Below are 25,113 nucleotides of genomic sequence, written 5' to 3'. Positions count from 1 at the left end.
CCTGCTGTGTCTCCAGCCCTCATGATGAACCCTGTAGCTGATCCTGCTATGGGTCCTGTGGCTGTTCCAAGTATTGCAGTGAGAAAATGAAAAAAAATTCTTCCCAAGGGAGTTGCAGTAAGACAATACCATAAACCATTTGCAGGTCAGCAGCAGTATAAATTTTCTCCTTTACAAAGTTTTCCATCTTTTTTCTCTCTTCTATGAGAGAAATTCTAATTTCTTGGTTGTGGTGCTCATTAATTTTATTTTTTTTAAATTGGCCTGTCTTTCCCTTTTTTTTTTTCAATTGGGTTCAGAGCCTACACTGCACTCTGAATGCCATTACTTGATTTATTGTTTGGAAGATCTATTTATTTCCGCACATATTCTATTTACAAGCACTGAAGCTGTATTAGATAAGTTTATAACAGGGCTCTGAAAACAAAGATGAGACACAAAGTACTGTATTTATGAGCAATTACATGCCCCCAGGGTAGTGATGGATTATTATTAGATCATTTAAATCAATTGTTCTATCCAATGAGAAGACTGGGAGTAGCCCATAAATAATTACAGTGTGAAGTCTAGCTGTGTCTAACTAGGAGTTTAATTGATGTCTGTACAGATGAAATCAGTTGAGAGCATCTCAGCGAAGTCATGGAAGAGAAAAAGCTTCACAGAAACTTCTCTTGAAAAGTATAAACACAAGAAAAAGCTTAGAATCTGGTAACAGATGTAACACCAAAGAAAATACTGAAAGACCTAAGTCACACAATCTAATCACTCTTGCCCCAAGCCGCGATGAACAGTATGTCTGCAGTCACTTCATTTATGCCTGTGCACTGTCTAAACTTAATTCCAATGACTAACAGGCATTATTTTTTTTTTTTCTTTACTCCGCAATTTCACTCTGGAAAGTAATTATCAAAAATATTCCCTTAATTCTTAGCTTTAACTTGCATTCTAACTTCATATTCAAAGGCTTCACCATCACAGTTTTCTGCGTCCAAGCAAAGCTGAATGGCTTACTGTTACTCACTGTACTCACCTCAACAAATGCACTTGACAGTCATATGGAAGGGGATATAAATAGACTGGGAGGCCAGACTTGCAATTATCTCAAGTATGGAAGAAAATATAGCTATAATTACCAAAAAGAGAACCTGTCCATTCACATAGAATAATTAAATGAACAGATACAAAAGTGAGGTGTCAGTCCCTATGCGGTGTTACAATAAGAAATAATTTCCAGTTCCAACTGATCACAGAAACATCAAGAATTGGCACTAGAATGCTGCAGAAGAAAAAGCAATGGCAAAATGGTATGCACAGAGGAAAGGCAACGCTTCTCTTTGTACAGTAATGAGTTATCTGTAGGTAAGTGACAAAAAAAACACAATATTCCTGGAATGATTTAATTTAGAAAAGAGAAGACCGGACTAGTGGATTAGGTTTGGGTTTCCTTCCTAAAGTGTCTTTTTACAGTGAAGTGAGGCTCTGTGAAAAACGTTGACATGGGAATTCCTTCAACTGTAGGGCACATCAGGATTATATAGTGCTTGCACTCATGTGGTTATACACAGTCCGTCAGTAAACCATGACATTTAATGTAAGATGCACATCTTCTGTCAGAGAAATCTGTTCCATCAAAGCAGCCACCTCCTGTTCCAGGAAGCATAACCAGTGACCCAATTTCTGGATGAACTTAAGGTAGATGATTCTTCTGAATTCAATAGCACTAGTGTTTAAGAAATATTTATGACAAATGAAGTGGAAGATCTCGAACATAGGAACAGCTCAATAATCCAAACATTCCCTTCAAGTTAAATGGACAGAAGGCCAACTGTTACTTCTCTGCTTTCTCAGACTTATGCAGAAAAATAATAATGCAACTGTGGCTAAAATAACATTGGAAATAAATGCCGGCATGAGAAGACATAGTAGTAATTAAATCCTTTACACCAGTATAGAGATTTTGACAAATTCAGTGATGAGAGCAATGTCTAAAATTCATTTCATTTCACCAATATCACTGTCACTTATTTTAGTCTCTGAAAAAAAACTGAGTCTTGTGATAATTTCATGGAACATCATGAAAACTCTCTGGTGCATTCTAGTTTTTGAGTACCATGCCTGTGCAACACAGATTCTCACTGAGGCTCTCTGATGGCAGACCGCCATCACTCTGCCTCTCCCTTCTCTTTGGCTGCTTTCAAGTGGCATCATGCCTGGCTAGCATCTGGAAGAGCTAATAGTCACACCCCTGAGAGTGTCTGTACCTCACTCTTCATACTTTTCCTGAAGCATGCCAGTTCTGACCCTGGGGAATATTGTCACTGCATAACAAAAAAACATGCACTTGTGTTACTGTTGTGACAAAAGTCTGGTAATATTAAAACGTAGATGGGATATTTTATTAATATCTTCACGTTTGTTCAGAGGAGCTATACCATGCAACCATTCTATATACGTGTGTGTATTCCATATATATTCAAAAATACGAAATAAATACAGATACATAAAACACATTTAAGTACTCTTTAAAATCCCCCAATAAAATAATAATATAGCAACAACTAGGTTTGAGAAGCACTGTAAAGTCCTTTTCATCTTTGATCACAGCTGTCTTCCTATATTAATTTATTAAAAATAGGTAAGATTGTAACAAAAGCAATGGGTTGCATGGTGTATATAGCCCATCTGAATAAATATGAAGATGTAATTACTGAGCAGATATCATACATGAAGTTCTATTAACTGCACTTTGTCTAGTTATAGATGAAAGTTTTACATATGTTGAAGAGGGTTTCCCCAGTTAGTTATCCAACAGTCACCTTTTCCACATGCCATGAGAAATAGCTTCGCACATCTCCCTGTTCATGACATCCATACACAAAAATTTTAGCAGTACAATGTAGGACAGTACCACACCATCACACGTGTGTTCTGATATTTTAAACAAGCATATTTGTGACGAGGTAAGAATGCTTTTCTTCTCACTACTATTTTGGTTTTCAGTTTCTAAGATCAGCAGATCTTCTTAACAGTTATGGGCTTTAATTTGGATGTCTATCATTTTAATCATCCACTAACATTTCTGACTACTACAGAAAAGGTTGGTTATTTGCTTCTTCACTCTACTATTTTCCCTGTCACAAACAGAAATTATCCAGAGGTTTTAACATATATGTTAATACAAGAAGCTATCCAACAGGATGGAGGGTTCTATGCTTTAGTCCTTTATGTATTTATTTTTTTAATCCAAGCGTTTAAGTGGGAAGTGCTTGGTTTTGAACAGACAACATTTAAAAATCTAAGCGCACATTTTAATAACACAGTTTCTTTGCAGTCTGACCTGTACTGTGCAAACCACGCACATACAAAATGAGATTTCAAATCTCATCCTTTAAAGGAGCTCTAGATACACTGCCCATGACACTTCTGTGGGTATCGAGAACTTGTCTGCATAACAGGTACTTAGGGTTGTCTCCCATAAGAGCTGAAAGAGTAAACATGGAGGTGTTGGCTATGTGGAGTATGTTTCAGACATAACAGTGCTGCCATTCTAGGTCTGTAGCATCTGAAAGCACAGAGGTGAATTATGGCTGAGTCAGAAAGTCAGAGCTCTCTCTAAGGGCTCCCACTGCAGAGTGGCCCATCTGCTTCCCACTCTTGTGAGCCATGTGTTGAATTTTCAAGAAGAGTTATAACATGGTTGAGAAAAAGCAAGTGTTGCAGCCCAGAAGCAGAAAAAAAAGCATCTGAAGGTTATTAATGAGTGAAAATATGAATGTAAGTGCTACTATAGTGCAGACATGTAACCACTGCCAATTAAACAAGTTAATTCTGCCTATTAAAATCCCCTTGCTATGCTATAAGTTTTAAAAAAGGAAACAAACATTTTATTCTTCAAAGTTTATCTTCCCAGTTCTCTGGTGGAGAAAGCAGACTAATTATTCTGAAAATAATCTGTTGTAACCTAAGTTTGTTTTTTCTTAACCTTTTTCTTCCAGACTATTTTGTTATGTGTACTGCAGGAAGGTTATACCAATAAAACTCAAGGTAATCCCAGCAGGTAGAGGTTAAAAGTCAATCAGAAAATTCAAAATGGCTGTTTTAAGTCTACAGTGCTGTAATTTGTTATGTGCATTTATTTCCCTTGTTCAATTGTGTACTTCAAAAAAAAAAAAAAATTAAGTGCAAACCTTACGTTTTGATTTTATGGTGCTGTACAGAAGCCCAAAAGCAGAGTGTTGCAGCAAACATGTTATGGTTTTCCATAGGCATTCCATGTCATAACATCATGCTAAACAGTCAGAGCTGGGACTGCTGCTGGGAAGTTGCACTTACCACGTGGTTTCCAGGAGGAAAGGAGGTTACATAACCAAAACCTTACTTCCAGCTGTACCACCATTTCTGCAGCACAGTTAGAAGGCAGCTCTCTCTCCCTTGGCTTGCCTGTGGTCCTACACAACCATTCTGCATATTCAACTACCATTAATTAGCCAAACTGCATGCATCCTCTGTACGAGGTACAAAGACTGTCCTCAGTCACCATTTCTGCATCTGCAGGAGCAGATCCTGTGGTAATTTACAGCTGCCTTCTGTGTATCTGTGTACTGTTTCATCAGTCTTACAGCAGGAGCTGCCCGAGGAGTCTGGACAGGCCAGATTCTCCTACATGGCTGTTTAGCAACACACAAGAGCTGCTTGGGGAAGTCTTAACACCACCATAAAAGAAATCCTCTGCACCACTTCACGGAATCCCTCATGAAGAAATTCAGCTCATCACCTTGTTTTCAGTCACTCCATTAATCCAAACCCATCTACTGCCTCTGGATGCATAAAACTTCCTGGACCATCAGGCATTTAAATGAATTTACTATCACATTCTGTGAAGTAGAACTATCATGTTTTCTTAACATTTTAAGTCTCTTAATAATAGAGTGCATAGTAGAATCTTTGCCGAATGTATGAATGTATGAATGTATGAATGTATGAATGAGCACGAGGGTATTTCTCCCTGGAGCTTCAAGTAGGTATAATCATACCTGGAGACAGAAAATACACTAACATAAAATAAATCAAATTGTTTTGTATTGATCAGGTAAGTTCACAAAGACAAAACAGTTCTTCTCTCATCTTTCAATTAAAAATGCAAACTGCTGAAATAAAATCACTTGGACAGAGTTTCTCAAGCTATGAAACAGGAATCAGGACAAGGATCAAGGGCTGGAGAATGTTTCCTTTGTATTCTAGCTGGTAAAAAAAATGTATTATCTTGCAACCAGCAATTCCCCTCAGAATTTTCCTAGAGCTTCGTAACTGACTATGCATTTTATTGATTCTGCATCTGTTGCTACATATAGTCATCCACATACCATTGATTATATACAATAGGTATTTCCTGAATATACCATAAGCACTGGAGACTACTGCTGTTTACATACAGTTTTACTCGGGGGCTTTCAGGTCTTTGGAAAGTGTGACTCCTTAATGGATATTGAAGACAATGAAATACCTTTACCAAGTCCCAAGACTCACAACTCACATGTTTCCTGCTGAACAGGCATGAGATACTACATAAAGATAGAAAGTTGTACTCTATTGTGCAGCCTATGCATGTGTGAACACAGCTGTCAAGAGATCTTTTAATAAGATTAAGCTAAAAGCTATATCAACAGCATTAGAGTTTAACTTCCTAAAACTTTTTACCTCAAATATTCTCATTCCCCCTGTCTACATCTTAGAATCATTGAATGGCTTGGGCTGGAAGGGACCTTTAAGATCATATAGTTCCAACCCCCTGCTATAGGTAGGGACACCTCCCTATAGACCAAGTTGCTCAAAGCTCCATCCAGCCTGGCCTTGAATGCCTTAAGGGTGCAGGCAACCACAACCCCTCTAGGGCAACCTGTTCCAGCGTCTCACCACCCTCACAGTAAAGAATTTCTTCCTAAAATCTAGTCTAAATCTACCCTCTTCCAGTTTAAAGCCATTTCTTAATTTCTTCATAAACACCATCCAGAGAGTAAAAATGAAAAGTATATACAAAATTTTGAGCTTTGTTTACTTCTAGAACTCAAGACTGCACACTGGTCAGGTCTTCAAGCATTTCATTTATAACCACTGAAGCCCAAATCATTTTATTTTTAAATAAAAGCTGAAGGCTCTGTGCAATTCAAAACAAGGGTTGTCTTAGCATAAACAGCCACAGTGACTGGCCAGCAATGCACTCCAACTCAGTACCACGACTTTAGTAATTTTAGGCACCTCTACAATAAGGGTAAAGGAAAGAGATGACAACTGAAAGAAAAAAAAAATCTTTGGATGTGAATCAGTGATCTCAGCAGCTCATCTACTCAGAGGTCTTCAGAAGTAGATACTTTAGGGAAAAACTCATTACTAGATGCAAAAGAAAACTGGGAGAACTGACAAAACTGATCATAGCAATATCATCAGCTAGGAAGTATGCCAGGTCTTACTTTTGGTATTGTTTTAGTCCACAGAGCTAACCTTCACAAAACCCTGTACCTTTCTTCAAATTCTTTCAACTACTGACTCCTTCCAGTACTTCCTATTATAATACTCTTTCTTGCAGGCTTTACTGTTCCATAGAAACGCTGATTCCAAAATTAATCTTTCAGAATGCCTTTTCCTGCCCAGAACATCTTGCTCATCAACAGTCATATCATTTTCAGAATTTACTTATGCTATCCTACTTCCAGCATTATCATGTGCTACTAATAATGATGTTTTTTAACACTCCTACCCACCAGCTATTGCTAATAGCCTTTAGAGCGAGTACAAAAATAAAAAAGACCACTCTCAGGAGGTACAATTATTAATTTAACTACCCAGAGTACCAGAACAAAGGTAGGAGAAATCCCCACCAAAAATAAATGAAAATATGAAATAATTGAGTCAAAGCCTGACTCAAAAATTCAGTTGAGCTATCAACCTGGTTACATTTTGTTTACAGAGATTTAATGGCATATAAAAATTATGCCAGATTGTTCTTTCAGACTGCTCATATACTGTTTTGCAAAGATCACAGTTTTTGAAAATATGATGAATGGATTTTAAGTTGAATGATATTCTGGACACAGAAATAGTACTTAAAGAACTGTTTGGAGTTACTGACTTGGTTTTCCGGTAGCAGACTGCTGTGTCTTACAAATGCATTTATCAGTTTTATAATTTTCATCTTCAGAACACAGTGGCAGTTTTTGCCTGGCTCAGACTTCGACATTTAGAAAAGACAGGCATGAGGTAGTACAGTCTACATGATGCACATTATAAAACCAACATCACTTGTTGAGCCTGGAGAAGTAGCAGAATCAGGATTATCGATATCAAAATGCTGACAAATAAACCAGCCATGATAGGCTGCAGAACAGCAGTTGAAGAAAATTCATCTTTCAGAATTAGCTCAATTAGTATAATCACATTCTGGAATTTATCTGAATACTGTTCTCACGTTGTGTTTTGTTTTGTTTTGTTTTTAAATAGCACTTTCACTGTTGCAAAATCAAACAAACGGCAGGAGATATAAGTAACACACTTTACAGTAAAAAAATAATGTACTCATCAAAAATTTATATTTTATGCTATAAATGCACCTAATACATCTGCTATGCCACTGTGACAGATGTTTATTAATATGGATCTTCAATCATATCCCTTGATTGCTAATGGTTCAGTAATTCATCTTCTAAATGCTGCTCAAATTTCTGATTACATGTTGAACCAATTATCAAAATATTTTCATTTAATCTGTGGATCTCCATGGCCTCAGAAAAGCACCATTAACTTGCAGCTTTGTTTCAAAATCAATTTAAAGTTCTATCACAGCAATTCCTACACCGAGTCTTGTTTATCTGTATGCTTACATATGCTGTATGAAAAGACTTGAAAGAATAACTTCTTAAAAAAATAACAGAAATGTATTCTGTTATGAGACTGATCTCCTGAATGATTATGTTCTGTGGTAAGGCTGGTGGCCACTGAACAGATGACAGAGCTCAGTTCTTTCAGTTATCCTCAGAAAGATCAGTTCCTAAATATGACTTCTTCATGCTTTAGCAAAACTGACATTTGTATGCCTCGCTACATGCAACCTGAGTACTGCACTTGAGCCCCACTCAGAAAGTACCCAGCTCCAAAACGCTACATAAACTAATCTCAGATTTTTCAGAATAAAAATAAATACATAATGAATAAAACGCTTTAGAAACAGACTATTTTATTTTCGCTGTACTCTTTTTTCATAAATTTGATACTTGCACTTTTCCTGCTTGTAAAAAAATGCAAACAAACAAACTCTCATTTGTACTGTTGATGACTTTCAGAGTCATGAAAGGCCCTACAGCACTGAAGGAAAAGACTTGTGATGTTCCCATCCTTCCATGTCTCCTACTTTTGGGATGGGCCCTCCTCGTTGCTCAGAAATACTTACGCAAACAATGTTGCATAGTGTGTGTAAATGAAATCTTAGTGCTGTCTGCCTCAAGCATTCCAGTATCAGAAGGCAAGATCCACAGTACCACAAAAATGGAATAAAGATCAAGATATTTGAAATAATAAATCTGAAGGTCTTCATGCTTGCTTTCTGGTTTCTAAGCCTTCAGGGGTCATACTTTCAGGATCTGCTCAATGACCATGAAACTTATTTTAAAAATGCTGGAGGTGAATTTCACCTACAGTAACATAACACAAGTGCCAAGATATGAAATAATATACATCAGAAGATTTCTAGTAAAATTGTGAGTTGTCAGCACTGACAATTGGAGCCTAGGAAGACAGCAGATAAAACATGGAAGGTCTTAATCCCTATTCTACTCATCAAGTATCAGTAAGAAAGCTTTCTTGCACCCACATGGAAGTGAGAAATAAGCAGTAGTATGAGAGAAAGACACTGGTCAGTCACTGGTTAGGATCCGTCACTGGTGCTGTTCCAGTATATTGCATATTCCAGTACAAAAACCTCAGGGGACTACACTGACTCAAAAATATGATCTGTTTGTAACTCTTCAGCAAAAAATAAAAGTTATTTGAAGCATAGGATTACAATTTGTCTAGCAATTACCACAGGCCCATACATTACAGAAGAGGCTTTTCTCAACTGTTACTGTGATGCAGCTATGCTGCAGATTTGCATAGGTGTTGCACCCAACAGAAAAAATCAGCTGCTAAAACCAATGAACAAAACTGACAATGAACTGGAACAGGACCAGTGACAATGAACTACTGCTGAATGCTAAACAGAAACGCAAGGCATTAGTGTAAAAGGCCAAATACTTTCTTAGTTTTGATACTAGTTTACACAGTTTACCTTTAGCCTTAGGTAAAGATGGTGAGACAGATCAATTTCTGGACAGCAAGAGAGCTGGTGACAAAGTCATCAAGGTGGATGTTGGAAGCTGTCCTGAATGGTGAAAAGCAAAGACTACATTCCTCTGCCTCCTCTGACACAGCACTGATTAGAAGCACACTAGATGCATGTAACCCAGAATACCGTGCATTCCAGGTGGTAAGCACCTGTGACAGTGTGCTCACAGTCTCTCCTTCCCCTCAACACACTACCTTCAGAAAAACTAAGAAACTAGGATGTAAGCCCAATTACTTGCCTCTCAGATAGGAAGAGGGACATACTGTCTGTGTCCTTGCAACAGTGAACAACAGTAAGTCACCAATCATTATTTTAAAATGATTTTCCTCCCACCTACAAAACATAATCAGGCAGTGAAGTTCTAGCTGCATAAGGAATATGCATTGCATAGGCAAAATGAAGATGAGAATTTGTATAGCTCCCTTAAAGAGGGAATATTAGACCTTGTTCCATTGTTGCTATTTGCAGAAAGGACATCTCCCTTTACTACTTTGAGACATGCAGTGCACCAAAACCTTTCAATTGGCTGTAGCTAATCATGCACAGCTACTGCACCTATTTAAACTGCTGCATAATCATAGCATGGGATACAACTCCTTCTTGCCCCTAATGTGGGTCATCAAGCCCTGTCCAATTGCCCTGTGGAAAGCATTTCTTTTGAGCAAGTTTCTTCTAGGTCCTATTTCATTCTTCTGTATCTTGAATACATTTCCTTTTGATACACTCTCACTGTTGAGTCTATTTCACTGCCAGTGATGTTCATAAAAAGGAAAAATCAATACAGAGCAAATTGTTTAAAATAGGTAGCTATACTCTATATTGGTCAGACTTTATAAACCATCTGCTGTTCTTCACAGCCATCTGTAAGATTTCCTCATATTTCCTCATCTCATGAAATTGAATTTCTCCTTCCCCAAATAATCATCAGATTGTGACACTCAAGAAGTTATCCAAGGATCCAGTTTTACAGGTTTGTGCTGTATTTATTTTGCTCCTCAGTATGCTGAATACATATGAACCTCCCATTAATCTAAAGACAACCTCAATGACAACCTTAGCTTCTTCATTTAAGGGAACAGATCAGGTGCACTTGTAGGGATGATCTCAATAATTACAAAATAAATATAACTAGGGCAGGTATTTTCAAACAACAGCTTTTCAATAATCCTACTGTGGAAGGAAGATGCTCTCCTGAGCTTTGAGATGCCTTCCATTAATTCTTGCAAGTCACGTCTTCCCTCTGCTATCATAGATGATAAAGAACTAATAGATGTGTTTGCTCTACTATTGGTTGACATTAAAGAAAAAACTCAGATGACCTTAAAAATTCAGAATTGAGACAAGTATGCAAAAATAAGGTGAACAAAGATCTTATGTTTTCAATCTATGATGCAGATCCCAGATGTAGAGTTTTCTACCTTTGCTATCTTTTACACACCTAGGTAAACAAACCAGATACAATCCATCAGCAAAGAATTCATGACATCACTGATATTGGGTGTTTGCTTAAATGAGACTATATTTACATGACTTGGATATTCCCAAATGCTTGTTAAAATATTTACTCACTCTGAAGTCACATATCCTCTTTATCCCCAGATACTGACCTCCAAGTAATCAACTAGCTCCCATAATACTGTGAACACATTCACAGTGGAACAACACGAACTGGTGGCCATCTGGCTTACAAAAACTAGTGCTACAATTCAATCCACTTGAAAGCAAGCTTTATCCATCATTTCTCATTTAACTTCCTTTCAAGCAAATCAGATGATATGTCCCTACACAAAACACAGGACATGACCTTTACACTAAGAAAGCTGAAATCTTCTCTCAGCAAGTATCAGGGCAGTCAGGAGCTTAGGCTACAGCAGCTTGGTATGGACATACCTCCTTCTGCCCTGAAGTGTGAAGTATCAAGAGTGTAGTGGGACACAGAGGCCTAGCTATCCACTGACCTTCACAAACAGCTGTAGCACATAAGAATTGAGATATTCTGAGAACAAATGCCATTATTAGGACCATTTTAAAGACAAAACTTGTAACCCCAAGGGTACCGAAACAGCATCCTCAGAAGGCACTGAATAGAGAATGTGTTTAAACATGCTGAATACTGTTGAAGAGAAAAGGTGTCAAAAGTACTGCCAGGCTGTGTGAACCTCAAAGGTCCTGGTTTAACTGAAAAAGAGTTGCAACAGAATCTAGCTCTATTTTTAGAAGAAAAACACATTAACTGAATACTGTTTCTGCTGTTCAGCTTGCTCCCAAGGTGAGCATTTCTGAATAGCTTTTCTTACAAGTACACACATTCAAAAAAGAAAATAAACTACAACAGTACTAAATAAAATGAAGCATACAGAAAACACAGTAAGGATGGGTGTCTTCCTGCAGTTTCTGGAAAGAATGAAAGGCTGAGTGAACTGGGTCTGTTCAGCCTTGAGAAAAGAAGACTGAGAGGGGACCTGATCCAGGTCTATAAATATCCAAGGTGTCGGGGGCAGAATGGCGAGGCCAGACTGTTTTCAGTGGTGAGTGGAGACAGGACAAGGGGAAACGGCTGGAAACTGCAGCACAGGAAGTTCCGCACAAATGTGCGCAAGAACTTCTTTACAGTGAGGTGACGGAGCACTGGAACAGGCTGCCCAGGGAGGTGGTGGAGTCTCCTTCTCTGGAGATGTTCAAGACCTGCCTGGATGCCGACCTGTGCGACCTGCTGTAGGGAACCTGCTTTGGCAGGGGGGTTGGACTCGATGATCTCTGGAGGTCCCTTCCAACCCCTACAATTCTGTGATTCTGTGAATTGTATTTTACTAATTGCCAACCCCTCATCCTGGGTTTGATTCTTCACCATAAAGAAATCAGTGGTTTCTCATGGACTGATCATGCAGAAGAAAGTAAAATTTTGGTACAGTAAAGAGGAGAAGGACAGATTATACAGGCGAATTGGTTTTATGAAGCCAAAGGCTTCATTTCTCTGAAATAAGCAAGGTTTCATCTGCACAGCAATGGCTGTGACTTTAGTAAGTACTACAGTGTGGTCAAACACATGGCCTGTATCCCAGTTCTGGGAAGAGGGAAAAGTAACAGTAAAATAATTGTTAGGAAAGACCAGGTTTATATATTGAATGTTCTAATCATACTTCCTCCCTTCACCCTATAAATTCTGATGTAACATACAACCAAATCCAGGCACACAATTTGGAGAAGCTCTATCTGATAAGGATAAACTGAGTACTCATATAAAGGTAAGGGTAAGGACATTGGAAAATGTGACTTGCTCCTTCAAAGACATTTTCAACTCTTACAGAGAAACCTTGAAAAACATTTTAAAAGTTCAAGTCCTTTGTACCTGGCACCATCTTTACTCAAAATATGAACACCTGAATATCTGCATGATTGCCACCTCACTAAAATCAAAGCAGCAGTCTAGATTTGTCTAGATTTATCACTTCCTGTTAATCAACAACTAAACCTGTGAAATGTTGCTGGCACTGCAAAGTCCATACAGTTTCAACAGCATTCCCTTTTCCTTTATCAAGTAACATCTCACTGATCTGTTTATTTTCTACTGAACAATGTGCAACTACTATTGGTCCTCTTAGTTTGAACAGTCAGTTTTGATTTTTATGTACCCATGGAGGGTAGTATCTGTACTATCAATTTTGCCAACTCTGCTTTGACACTTAAACTCTATGCTTGTATTTCATCAATACCAGACAGGTCAACAGTACAGTAACTCCATAAATCATCTCTTTTCATCCTTGGACAATAAGCAGTCAAAAGAAATGCTGGTATACATCATACTCTGAATGTGACTGATTTCTTGTAGGAGTGGGCAGAACTTTCTATTGAATCAGCAATGAGCACAGCAAAAAAGAAAATAAAATATTATGTCAATTTTGCGGTCAACATTAATTCACTGATGTGCTTATGCTTCCAGTGAAGGGGTTGGTAATAGCACAAGTTTTTCTTTATTTCTTGGAAACCTTCCAAAAGTGTAGCTTCTAATTTTGCTGATTAATTCAGAAAGAACCTGAACATATGGTGTTATAGCAAGAAATATATACAGCATGTGCAAAATACAGCAAATAAATTCCATAAAAATAGATTGTCCTATACATTGTATAGAAGAAAAGTTAGGCGAGATGCTCTGCCTTTTTTAATGACTACTACTTTATTTCTCAAAGAGATTTTGCCTGGCATTTTTATCAAACAACAGCTTGAGCAAAATAAACAGACAAGCAAGTCTTGCATCATGCCATGGAAGTACAAAAGACAGGCTTGCTGAAGTGCCAACTGGATAATGTTACACAAAAACTGTCACAGCCCTGAACATTACAATAAGAATAGCAAACTAATGTGTCAATGATCATGACATCATTTCCAGTTTGGATACTGCCTGATCCAACAGTTTGGACACAGAAAAGCAAAAGAGGAGAAAAAGCACTTCTCAACTGCAGTGTCATGGCTCTGATTGCACAGTTTCAGCTGGGGACTCCTCCATAGCCCAGTGTGCCCACTGGCTCAGAAGCTCTATTAAAGCTCTGGCCTACACTCCTATCTATCCCCTTTGTCCCTGACCTGATCTGAATTACAGATCTCCAGCAATATTTCTAGTTTTACCCTCAGAGAGACTTTGGATCTACCTTGTTAGCAGCCTGTCTCCTTGTGCCCATGTTGTGCACTGACCACTTCTTTAGCTTCTTTGGGTGGACCTTAAACCTGCCTCATTAGTTACCTTGACTAGGATTGCTGATGGATCATGTTAGGAGCATCCTGTGTTGCCTGCTACTTTCAGATGCTGTATGTCTGCGCCCACTGTGGATCAGTGAAAGTCTGGCAGTTGCTGGCACTACCCTCAGATCCTGTCTTTCCACAGGAAGCAGCTGACTGTGCGGTCTGTGTCCTCACAACTTCAGGATCTAATTCCTGCTGCCTCAAGTATAAGGTGGAAATGACCATGGGTGGAAAATGAGTAGTCCCAGTCAGATTGCTGGCTAACCCCAATGAAGCCTATTACAGCAGATAGCTATAAGCCCTGTATGCTGGGTGCCTGGCACCTCTGGGGTGCTCTGCTCCCCCTTGCTAGAGAGCTAATGCTGCTGCTGTCCATCCCTGCTAAATGGTAAATGCCCACAGAGTATGAGGAGTCCTGAACTTTCTTTGCTATTTGAGTGTAGCAGTTCTTAAAGCTAAAGCTGTATTATGCAGTCATGCATTATTATTCTCTTTGTAGTTCATCTTATTCTAGCCCTGAGTGGATTTTATAAAGGTGAGTATACAGACAAATATATCTGCCTTATTCATTATTTTAAATTACATTTTGCTATGCTACACTTAGAGATACTCAGAAGTCTTAAAGCATATTAAAGATTTCCTATTAGTATTTTGCTTCATCCTGTGCTTGCTGTTTGCTTACTTATACAAGAGGTATAACCTTAATGCCAGCAAAAACTGTAGATTTGTACTACACAGAAACACCAAGTTTTACAAATTTAAAATCAGATGAAGGGGAAAAGTTATTTACACTAAATACTGAAATATTGCAGTGTTGCCCAGAGAGGCTGAAAAATATGAAATCTCCAATCTCAGGAATTTTCAACCTTGTGACTGGACATGACTCTGAGCAAGCTCATCTAATAGTTTGTTATGAAGGGGCTGGACTGAATGACAACCACAGTTCCCTTCCGACCCTATTTTTTCTATCAGTTGGTAGGAACAAATACACAATGGGATGAGACTGGTCTGCTGGGTAGGAAGGAAGCCCAGGTAATTAACATGCAAGCCACTGTTTACCTCTCAATAACGTGGACTGTTTCCATGAGGGTTATGAGGGAAAATAAGGAGCTTTCCAGTAGAGTACAGAAAGAACCTCTTTAAAAATGAAATATAACAGGTAGCAAAGGAATATACCAGTATAATGAATGTTGTGACCTGACTGGAAACAGAAGCAGTAGGAGAGATGGCAGAAAAGGCTTTGACAAAGAAGGCAAGTGGCTTTTCGCAGCAGAGGTGAGAATGGAACTGTATCAGGAGGTTGTGGTTAAAGGAACAATGAGATAACATGAAACAGGAAGGAGGCTGCAAAAGAAGCAGAAGCATAAAATTTAGATTTAAAACAAAGCCAACGTGCATGTAAGCACGTATATGCAAACTACCTTATTTCCTACTTTGATGTTGACACAGAGCTTTGTTTTATCCATTTCCTTTCGCATCTCTGGTCCAAGTGTGAGCAATGGTAAATTGTTTCCTGAAGACAATTACACGTGGTTTAGCTGCAACATTATCATGATAACGTTGCAGAGGAAAGCAACCACTGCTGCATTCATTATTTTGGTCATTAGCTTTTCACTATATTGGTTTAAGTGTTTAACATGCTTTGTTAGCCTGAAAAGAAGCAAAGATTACATTTGGCATTCTCACCTAACCTCCTTTTTAGCTGCATACTCTATTTGGTATTTGTTTGTTTCACAGTTTGAAGGCAAATTCTGACTATAATTTCTAACAGTATATAACAACAGATTATATCTCAATATTTTACCATGTTTATTTAATACCACCACTATTTATGTTAATAATACATGCTACAGAAAAAAAAAAATAATCTGTTCAACTTGCAGGAAACGCATATCTAAATATTTTGACTACAGATTGTAATGGTGTACTTTCCCACCCTCTCAGCCTGACCTTTATTTCCCATATCGCTGCTCAAGTGATCAACACCAGTGGCGGTCATCACGGCTTCATCCGACTTAAGCACACAACCATCAGTGTCAGTCATGTTGAGTGGTCAGGTCATGATGGCATCCAGCTCAAAGTGAACTTGTACGAACATGATAACACAATAGACCAAAGGCTAACGTCTGGCTGCGTGGCCACCTAACCACAGTGCTAGTTAGTGTTGTACTTAAGCCTAATTTGAAAGAAACTGACAACTGTAGTCTGTAAGCAAATATGACTGAATCAATCACCTTACCAAGTAAATAAGGGTAAAATGAAGAGACAAACAGCCTCTTGAGCTCTACTGAACAGCTGCACAACACAATCTCCTCTCAAGCAGGGACACCTTTGAGGTCACACCTCCTGCAGAGATCCCAGGCCTCTTGATGTCAAGATCTTGCCACTGCAGATCCTTGGTAAGGGACTAATAGCTTAGTAAGCTTTTCTAAGATTATGTCTTTAATTCATATAATCTATTAGACATAACCCACTACTTGCGACCAGATGCCAGCTGGTCTTAAGTCCAATTACCACCACACAGTGGCCTTCACCATCCATACAGTTTTTTACTGAGCCAAGAGTGTATCTGTCCAAGCCACAGGCTGGCAGTTTCTGCAGTAGAATGCTGTGGGAGACAGAGTCAAAGGCTTTGATGAAGTCTAGGTAACCCACCTCAATAGCTTCCCCTCAACTACAAATTGGATCATTTGGTCACAGAAGGAGATGAGTTTGATCAAGAAGAACCTGCCTCTCACGAACCCATGCTGGCTGTGTCTGATCCCTCCAGTTGACCCACGCATGCTATGTGACAACTTTCAAGATGACCTGTTCCATTACCTTCCCTGGCACTGAGGTCAGGCTGAGAAGCCTGTAGTCCCCCAGATACATCTCTTCTTGTAGATGTGTATCACATTGTGAGAATCCTTCTTTGTTTTTTGGCTCAAAGCTTGCTTCCTGAGGATTTGTTGAGGAGGCAACTAATGGGTGCTAACCGTGTGACAATGATATCGCTTTGGGAACATTTGGAAGCCCCTTCCCCCAGAGCTGCTTGCTCTGGAGAAGAGCGGATGAGAATGCTCAGGAGTGTTCACTGGCGGATGATCTGGCCTGTGACAAAACAGCTCCAGCTAGCTGTGGGAAAATTGGGGAACGATACCATCGTGTTCTGTGAGAAACAGGATGCAGATGGGCATCCCTGCTCCCTCTTATCTGCTGGCAAGGCCCGGAAGATGGGAACAAAGGAGTTTCTGCTGAGATCCCAGAGCCAGAAGCTGCCACTCAAAGGAGAGCTGACTCAACCACTTTGGATTTGAGCTGTCACTCCAAAGACAGCTGACTCGACCACTCTGAAAGCATTGAAAAGGGGCCATCATCGCCATGGTCATCATGTTTCGTGGTCGTCGTTGTCAACAGGACAACTCTGCCTGACAACCCACCGCTACTGAAGATCAAAGACTGAACTACGGACCACGCTGGATCCATGGTGGTGACTATCTCCCTCTTGCTGCCTATAAAGACCCCTTGCTCCTTCTCTTCTATCTTTTCTATCACCCTCCTTCCCTTCCCCATTACCCTAATTCATAATAGTGTCCGTCCTCCCCTTCCCCATTTCCCTGATTAAGATTTGTAATAAACTGGTCGGACCAACATTTGAACCGTTGCTTCTTAATCTCACACTGGGTATATAGATAATAAAAGAACCTCCTCTCCCTCCTATAAATTGGAGTGAGACACACATTAACAAGTCCCCAGTCATCTGTGACTTCTCTGGTTGGCCAGGACCAGCGAGAGATGGTGGAAAGCAGCTTGGCAAGCATGCCTGCCAGCTCCCTCAGCACCCTCAGGTGGATCCCATCTGGCTCCAGGGACTTATGATGATTCAGGTGGAGTAGCAGGTCCCTAACTTTTCCAACCTGAATCACGGGGAGTTTATTCTGCTCCTCATCCCTGTGGCTGAGTACTCCAAGGATAACTGGGCTGACTATTAAAGACAAATATAATGAAGGCATTGAAAACCTCAGCCTTTTCCTCATCAATGGTCACATTCCCTGCCACATCCAGTAAAGGATGGAGATTCTCCTTGGCCCTCCTCTTACTGTTAATGTATTTATAAAAACATTTTTTGTTGTCCTTTACTACAGTGGCCAGGTTGAGCTCATAACAGGCTTTAGCCTTTTTGATTTTCTCCCTGCTTATGCTAGCAACTTCCTGTTCCTTCTTCCATAGGAGGTAAACTCTCTTTCTCCCAAAGTCTCAGCAAAAGCTCTGTGTTCAGCCGCATTTGTCTTCTTCCTCTCCACCTCATCTTATGGCACAGGGGGACAGCCTGCTTCAGCAGTTTCATCCCTTTTCCCCTTCATGCCTACTTTTAAGCCCCCTCAGTGAGCTCTGCCAGCTCCTGGGCTAAGATCCCTTTACCCTTTGAGGAAGATGGATCCCATCTGCAGCCATCAGGCCACATGCTGAGTAAACTGCCCCATGGTAAAAAATAAAACAAAAAAAACCAACCACAATTCCTGAAATGGCACCAACCCTTCAGCCATGTATTTATCAAATGGGTTTTCCTGCTCCTGTCAGTATCTCTCCCTGACACTGAACAGATACAGGAGAACACCATCTCTACTCTTTCACCATCCACTAACCACCCCAATGCATTAAAATGATAGCACCAAGGCTTCTCTCAGTAACTTCATCACTGCCAGCATGAACCATCAGTAAAGGGTGATAATCAGAGGGATGAATGAGACCAGAAAGTCTTCTGCTAATGACTCTGACGTATATCACTGCTTCACTCTTAAAACTGGAGTAATACCTCTATGACACAGCAAAACTGTGTGTTTGAAGAGAAAAAAACCCACAAACCAAAACTACTTTTGGTTCCAAGACTATTCAATTCCACAAGCTGATTGTCAGATTAAAATGAAGTTGTGTAAAACAAAAAAATTAGATGCTTTCCTTAGGAATTCTATTAAAAATGTTACTGTCAGAAGATGACTGTTTAGCACTTCAAAAAGTCAGTACCTCTCAGAATTATATTGGGCCTTCAAAAAATGAGGCCACTGCTATTTTTAATTAAATACTTGCTAGCACACATCCTCAGGAAACACTGAAACTCTTTACAATCAACTGATATGCTAGACCACTGAAACAAGTATCATATGAATTATCATACGCTAGATAAATAACGTATGAATAAAGACACAGTACCATGCACAAAATTTGCTCAGTCAAAATCTTTTGAGATGGAGAAAGATGACAGACGCAGGATTTTTGCCTTCAAAACACTCTGTTGTGAAAGCTTGATTTGTATATGTTTTAGAAGCTCTGACATTCGGGAGGAATGAACAATACCAGCTGATTCTGCATTACGTGATATAATTTAACTTGACACATCTTGACACTTCATCATGTATCTGAAGGTCCATGTTTCTACTGGAGGGGAACAACTGCCTCAGGCTACTACTTAGTATACATGCAGTTCTGGCAGGACAGTCAGCTAATCCTGCATGTACTGCAAAATCTTAGCAACAGAATTACACTAGCTGGAGTAGTTTAAATGTTAACTAATTTTAACAGTAAAACCTTATGTGTTTTATCCACTATGTTGTACCAAGTAAATCCTAGTGATTCTGTTCATCAAAACAAATATTATAAACCAATGCAGGTATGTACACACATATAAATTATTCTTGCTTTAGAAATTAATTTGTCTTAAAGCATATTTATATGTAACTAGCTCAAGTCACAGTTAGCTTCAAGAGAGGCATCAAAGGAATATTCACCTACTTTTCCATGTAGATGAATGGGCCAAAATAACAGTATGATGTCCTGCTGGGACAAGATTTATTTTGAGAAAAAATCCTCCCAACTTTAGATAATTTTTGATTAAATGACTGTATTTAAAAGAAAATGCATTTTTCTCTTCTTATAACGCAAATGTTGAGTGTCTGGACTTTCAAATGCATCCCAGAATGCTTATTGAAACAATAAGCTATGAATATTCTGATATAAGCAAGGGGAGGGGGGAAAGGGGGTAGGAATATAAATTTTTTATATATCACAAAATTGAACTGCACACGTAACAGCATTCAGTTTGTTCAGGGTTTTCAGGAATATAGGTATTATTACCATATTAATAAATTATTAATGATAATAAATATGTAATGCCACATTTTATGGCAATGACTGGGTGGTGAACCAGGGAGAATAGGAATGCAGTGCTTTTTGTCTACATACATGGTATCTTCAACCCCCATTAGGTACAGAACTGGCATTCTGTCCTCTTTTTATCTCCCCTTTTCTTCTTTTCCAATCAAAGATGAGCAGAGACAACAGCTGAACTAAGGCTCAGGACTATGGTTGTTATCAGGTGCGGAGATTCACTAGATTTGGCAGCCACACTTGGTGCCTTAACTAAGAGTATTACTGAGAGAACGTCTGGCTACACTGCAGCTCATAAGTACTACTGGTATTAGGAGAACTGGACGATTTTGCTAGATTTATTTTTCCAAGATACATTCATTTCCCATGTTTTGCTATTTTTACTACTTTTCTAATATCTACTTTGATATTGGTGTCATTTTTTAAAATGACTATCAAGTGCCAAGAGTAAGTGAAAAATTTTCTGAAAAGCTGAGAGCTGCACTTAAAATAAAATAAAAATTCTTCATACAGTGCACTTTGAATCTCAGCAGACCTACAAAACAGGTAGGGGTAAAACTGCAGAGGCTATTGCTTACTAATTATATCATAAAAAACAGACTGTGAGATGGACTTTATCCAGGCAGCATGAATCCCGAATCCATTGACTGGACCAGGTAGTCCATCCCCAGCCCTTAGGACATGCTGGGTAGCAGCCTACGCAGAAGCCCATTACCAGTGATAGTCTCTCTCAATGCACCCGTAAAAATAACTTTGGGCATCGTGGCAATCTCTGCCTTGTACATGCAGAACTTATCACCCAGTGGTATTTTCCCTATCAGCAGTGATTTTTGCTTCTACTTTTTAGCAAAGTTGAAGAGAAATTGAATTATTTTCACAATTAACATTATTACAGCAGATAAGGCAATTTCTGGCTATTCATCTTTACAAAAGACAGAATGAAACGACAGTAGAATCCAATTGACACTACCGCGTAACTGACCTATGTGATTCAATGCATCTTCCCCTCTACATTTAAAGCTATAACTTCTTTTCAAGCACAGATTTTTTTAATCAGTGAATATTGATGCTTTTTTTACATGGATTTGAAGGAAAATGTAACATGAAAGGACACAAGGAAGAAAAAAATGCTGATTACACATGTACACAAAGATGTAGATATCGGCCACCATTTCTGTTCTTTCACCTTGCCATTCATTTACATGTCACATTGTTTACTTTTACAGTGAGAAAAAGGTGTATTTTAGACTCTGGATCTAGGCCTACTTATTAGCAGTACTTTCTGTTTCTGTAAAATACAGCTGAAAAACAGTAACTTGAAAAGTCATACGACAGTTTGGAATCAAGTGCTTTATAAGTTTTAATAAGCCTTACTTAAGACAACTCTAAGTCAAGTAAGCTTGCTGTACCCTAATGTAGCCGTAAAAGTGCTTTAGAGTGATATTTTTTTTCCATTAAATTGCATTTTCTTTAATGTTTCTCCTTTGTCTGGGGTAAACCACCTGATTCACAGGCCAAGATTTTAACAGAAAGTACTGTACAGACTCTTCCCCAGATAGATCCCACATCCCAACCTCCCCTTAAAAGTCTGCCTCTTCAGGTGCCAGTTCCAGTCTATTCGCTTTCATTTAGATAAGACTTGTCAATACAATGAAACAATATCATGTATTCTGAAGTCTAAGCAGTGCATTAATTTGTTTATGTAGATTCTTTCCAGGAATCGTGTGCCCTTCCATGTTTGCTTAAAAGCTTCATCCCTGAGCTATTTTTAATTTAATTAAAGAAAACTCATTCACTAAAGAGACAGAAGCTACTCCTTTTAAACAGTATATTCTCAAACAGCTGTCTCTGCTGAAACATTGGAAGCTCACAACCAGAACAAACGACTCCTGCTTTCAAACTGGTACCCACATGCTCTGGGTTGAGTTCTCATGTTAATGGCCCTTATGCAGCTATGGCATTTCAGATAACCCAGAACTAAGAATGCAAAAGGGCTTAGGTGAAACTAAATGAGTATTATAGAATTTCACCAAGTTTTCAGCCATTGTTACATCACACACTGCACTGTAAGACAGTAGCAGACTCTGTACATGAAGAGAATTCAAAATGGGATCTAGAAAAAAAAAAAAAAAAGACAAAATGCTAATCATGAAGTCATCTAACATGGCCAACAGGAAAAATTATGAACAAAAGAATCCATTACATCTCATCCCCACCCAGGAAACAGAATTCTTGCAAAAGCCAAAGCAACTGCTGCATTCTTTTCCCCATAATACAACTGATCAACATTCTCTAATCTCCAAAACCTAAAACTCCAGAAGACACTCATTAGATTAAAAATGAATGCATTTGAAAGAAAACAAACATACATTTAGGTAAATATGTGACACAAACATTGAAAGTCACTATCTACCTGAGTAAATTCTGATGTAATAAACACAAAATGTCATTTCATGCGTTCTATGCCTAAGACCTTGAAATTACAGCTTGGAGTGCTCAGTTCCCAAGACACACTGCTGCTTGCTGTGATCTCAGCAAGTCCTCATTCCTGGATTTTCAAGGGAGTAAGAAAGTCAGCTGTGTTCCCTGATGTCATCAGCCACTTTTCATACAGTAATTACAGGGGCAGATCCACACTAGTTCACCTGTTCTTTGGCTACATAAAAGCCTTCATTTTACAAGACTGTCTGGCAACATTAAACAATAAGAGAAGTGATTTCAAAACACCCAAGGATATACTCACTTATAGCATCCTAGAGGAGATATATATAAGACACAGAAGTAAACCGATAGCTCAGAAAGTAATGCCTCCTATTTATTTCCATGTAAACTACAACAGACACAACACTATTTGATGGAGCAAATTCTCAGCTGTTTTACAACATAGTCACTACCATCAGCTATGCGTTTTTGCCAGTGATGAGCCAGAGCCTGCATGCTCTGCTCGTCAAAATCTGCGCCAGTGGAAGTGACCCACTGTCACCACAGCAGAAACACATTACCCACTGCCTCACTGTGCTTGCATCCATTGGTTGGTCTCCATAAACATTCAGTACACAACAGTGAGTGTCAGTGGATGCAATACACCTTTGCTTCATACTCACTTCCATGTCAGATGCCATTTGTCAGACTGCCCCTCTGCTGCCATCTGTCACACGGCAGCAACATGTAACAGAATACTGTCAGGAAGGTTCAACCTCTACTTCAACACCACCAATGTTACTTAAGATACAACTAGGTACATAATATAGTAAGGACACCTTATTTTCTCTTACTAAAAAGTCCTTTAAAATTAACAGAAATCTTGATAGGACATTCTTTCCACCAAGAACATACAACTTTAGCATCAAGCATATGGTACAGGAGAGTTTTACATATACTTGCTTATCTCAAACTACATTTATGCAGGAAAACTGCATAAATGCACTTACTAAATTAGGAATAGAACCAACAAAATCCATGTTACAATATCGCAGAGTTCCCTACTGTACACTGAAAGAGTAAGATTTCTCCTCTCTCTTTCCAAAAGGTATTATTTTTCCCTTAAGTTTTTCTATCAGAGTCTCTCCACAGGTCCCAGTGGACTCCCTGGCAGTCAGCAACACTGAATAGAAGCTGGTCTTGAACTCAATACTGTCAGTTAAGCTGTCTTCAACAAACATAAAACTAAGAGCGTGAACTGGCCTTTTTAACCTCAATTAATCTAAAGCTAATAATTTAAAGAATTAATGAATGAGAGAGGTTACCTCAAATGTAAAATTTGACCTTATGACAGAATATTTTCTTTTACAAAGTTCTCAATACAGATTTTATGCCCTTAGTAAGAATGCAAGGATTACAGAGTTCAACACACAATTCTTTAAGTCTCTCTTACATGAAGGAGAATTTGAAAAGGTGTAGCACAATTAAATGCTGTAACTGTCTTCCCTTTAACAAGCCCTAGCCAAATCTCAGTTTTAGTAGCTGTTTCAGCTCTATGCAACCCTCTTAATTCACATCTCTGAAGAATCTGTGCAAAAGATTGAGGTTTTTCTTCTTATCTTTTATGAAATAACTTATCTGAATTTATATGAAGAGATACGAAATGTCTTGCAAGAGTGGTTGTGTTTTAAGGCCTTATGTATCAACAACTATTTTATTAATAACAAAGTGGGGGGAAAAAAAACCAAACACAACAAAAAACAACCACACATACAAGAAAGAAGACAAACCAGTATTTACGTCTGGTACAATTCATCTGATGAAATTTACTGACCACATATTCAGTGCATGACAAAAAAAGCTCCTGAACTTAAGATCTCAGAATTGTAGCAGTTGGAAGGGATCTCTGGAGATCATCTCATCCAACCCCTTGCTAAAGCAGATTCCCTAGGGTATGCTAGGGTTTTTGAGGGGTTTTGAATATCCCCGGAGAAAGAGACGCCACAGCCACAGACTCTCCAGGCAGTCTGTTCCTGAGCTCTGCCACTCTCACAGTGAAGAAGTTCTTCCACATGTTCATATGAAACTTCCTGTGTTGCCGTTTGTGCCCAATGCCCTTTGTCGTGTCACTAGGCACCGCTGAGAAGAGCTTGGCCCCATCCTCTCAGCACCCACACTTTAGGTATGTATAAGCATTTCTAAGACCTCCTTTCAGTCTTCTCTTGCCCAAGACAGTTTCATATGTATGATTATTGCAGAGCATATACTGTCAGCAGAGAGAAATGCGAGCTTTGAAAACTATCTACTATAGAACATTTTGCTTTTCAAAACTATACATAGCAGCATGACACAAGGAATGGCAGGTAATGTTATATAAAATATGCATGACTGAACGTATCCTCTGTACAGTAGGTTTTATGCACAACTAAAATATAGTA

The 25,113-nt window shown here is 38.9% G+C and overlaps 1 protein-coding gene across 5 annotated transcripts in view; it reads right to left on the bottom strand.

Annotated features, from left to right (window-relative positions):
* Positions 1-25,113, bottom strand: part of CTNNA3 (catenin alpha 3) — a 420,268-nt gene that overhangs the window by 14,556 nt on the left and 380,599 nt on the right. The window lies entirely within an intron of this gene.

This window comes from Tympanuchus pallidicinctus, unplaced genomic scaffold, assembly GCF_026119805.1.
Source record: "Tympanuchus pallidicinctus isolate F22 unplaced genomic scaffold, pur_lepc_1.0 scaffold16, whole genome shotgun sequence".
Lineage (NCBI taxonomy): Eukaryota > Metazoa > Chordata > Aves > Galliformes > Phasianidae > Tympanuchus > Tympanuchus pallidicinctus.
This window is presented reverse-complemented; position numbering and strand designations above follow the sequence as displayed.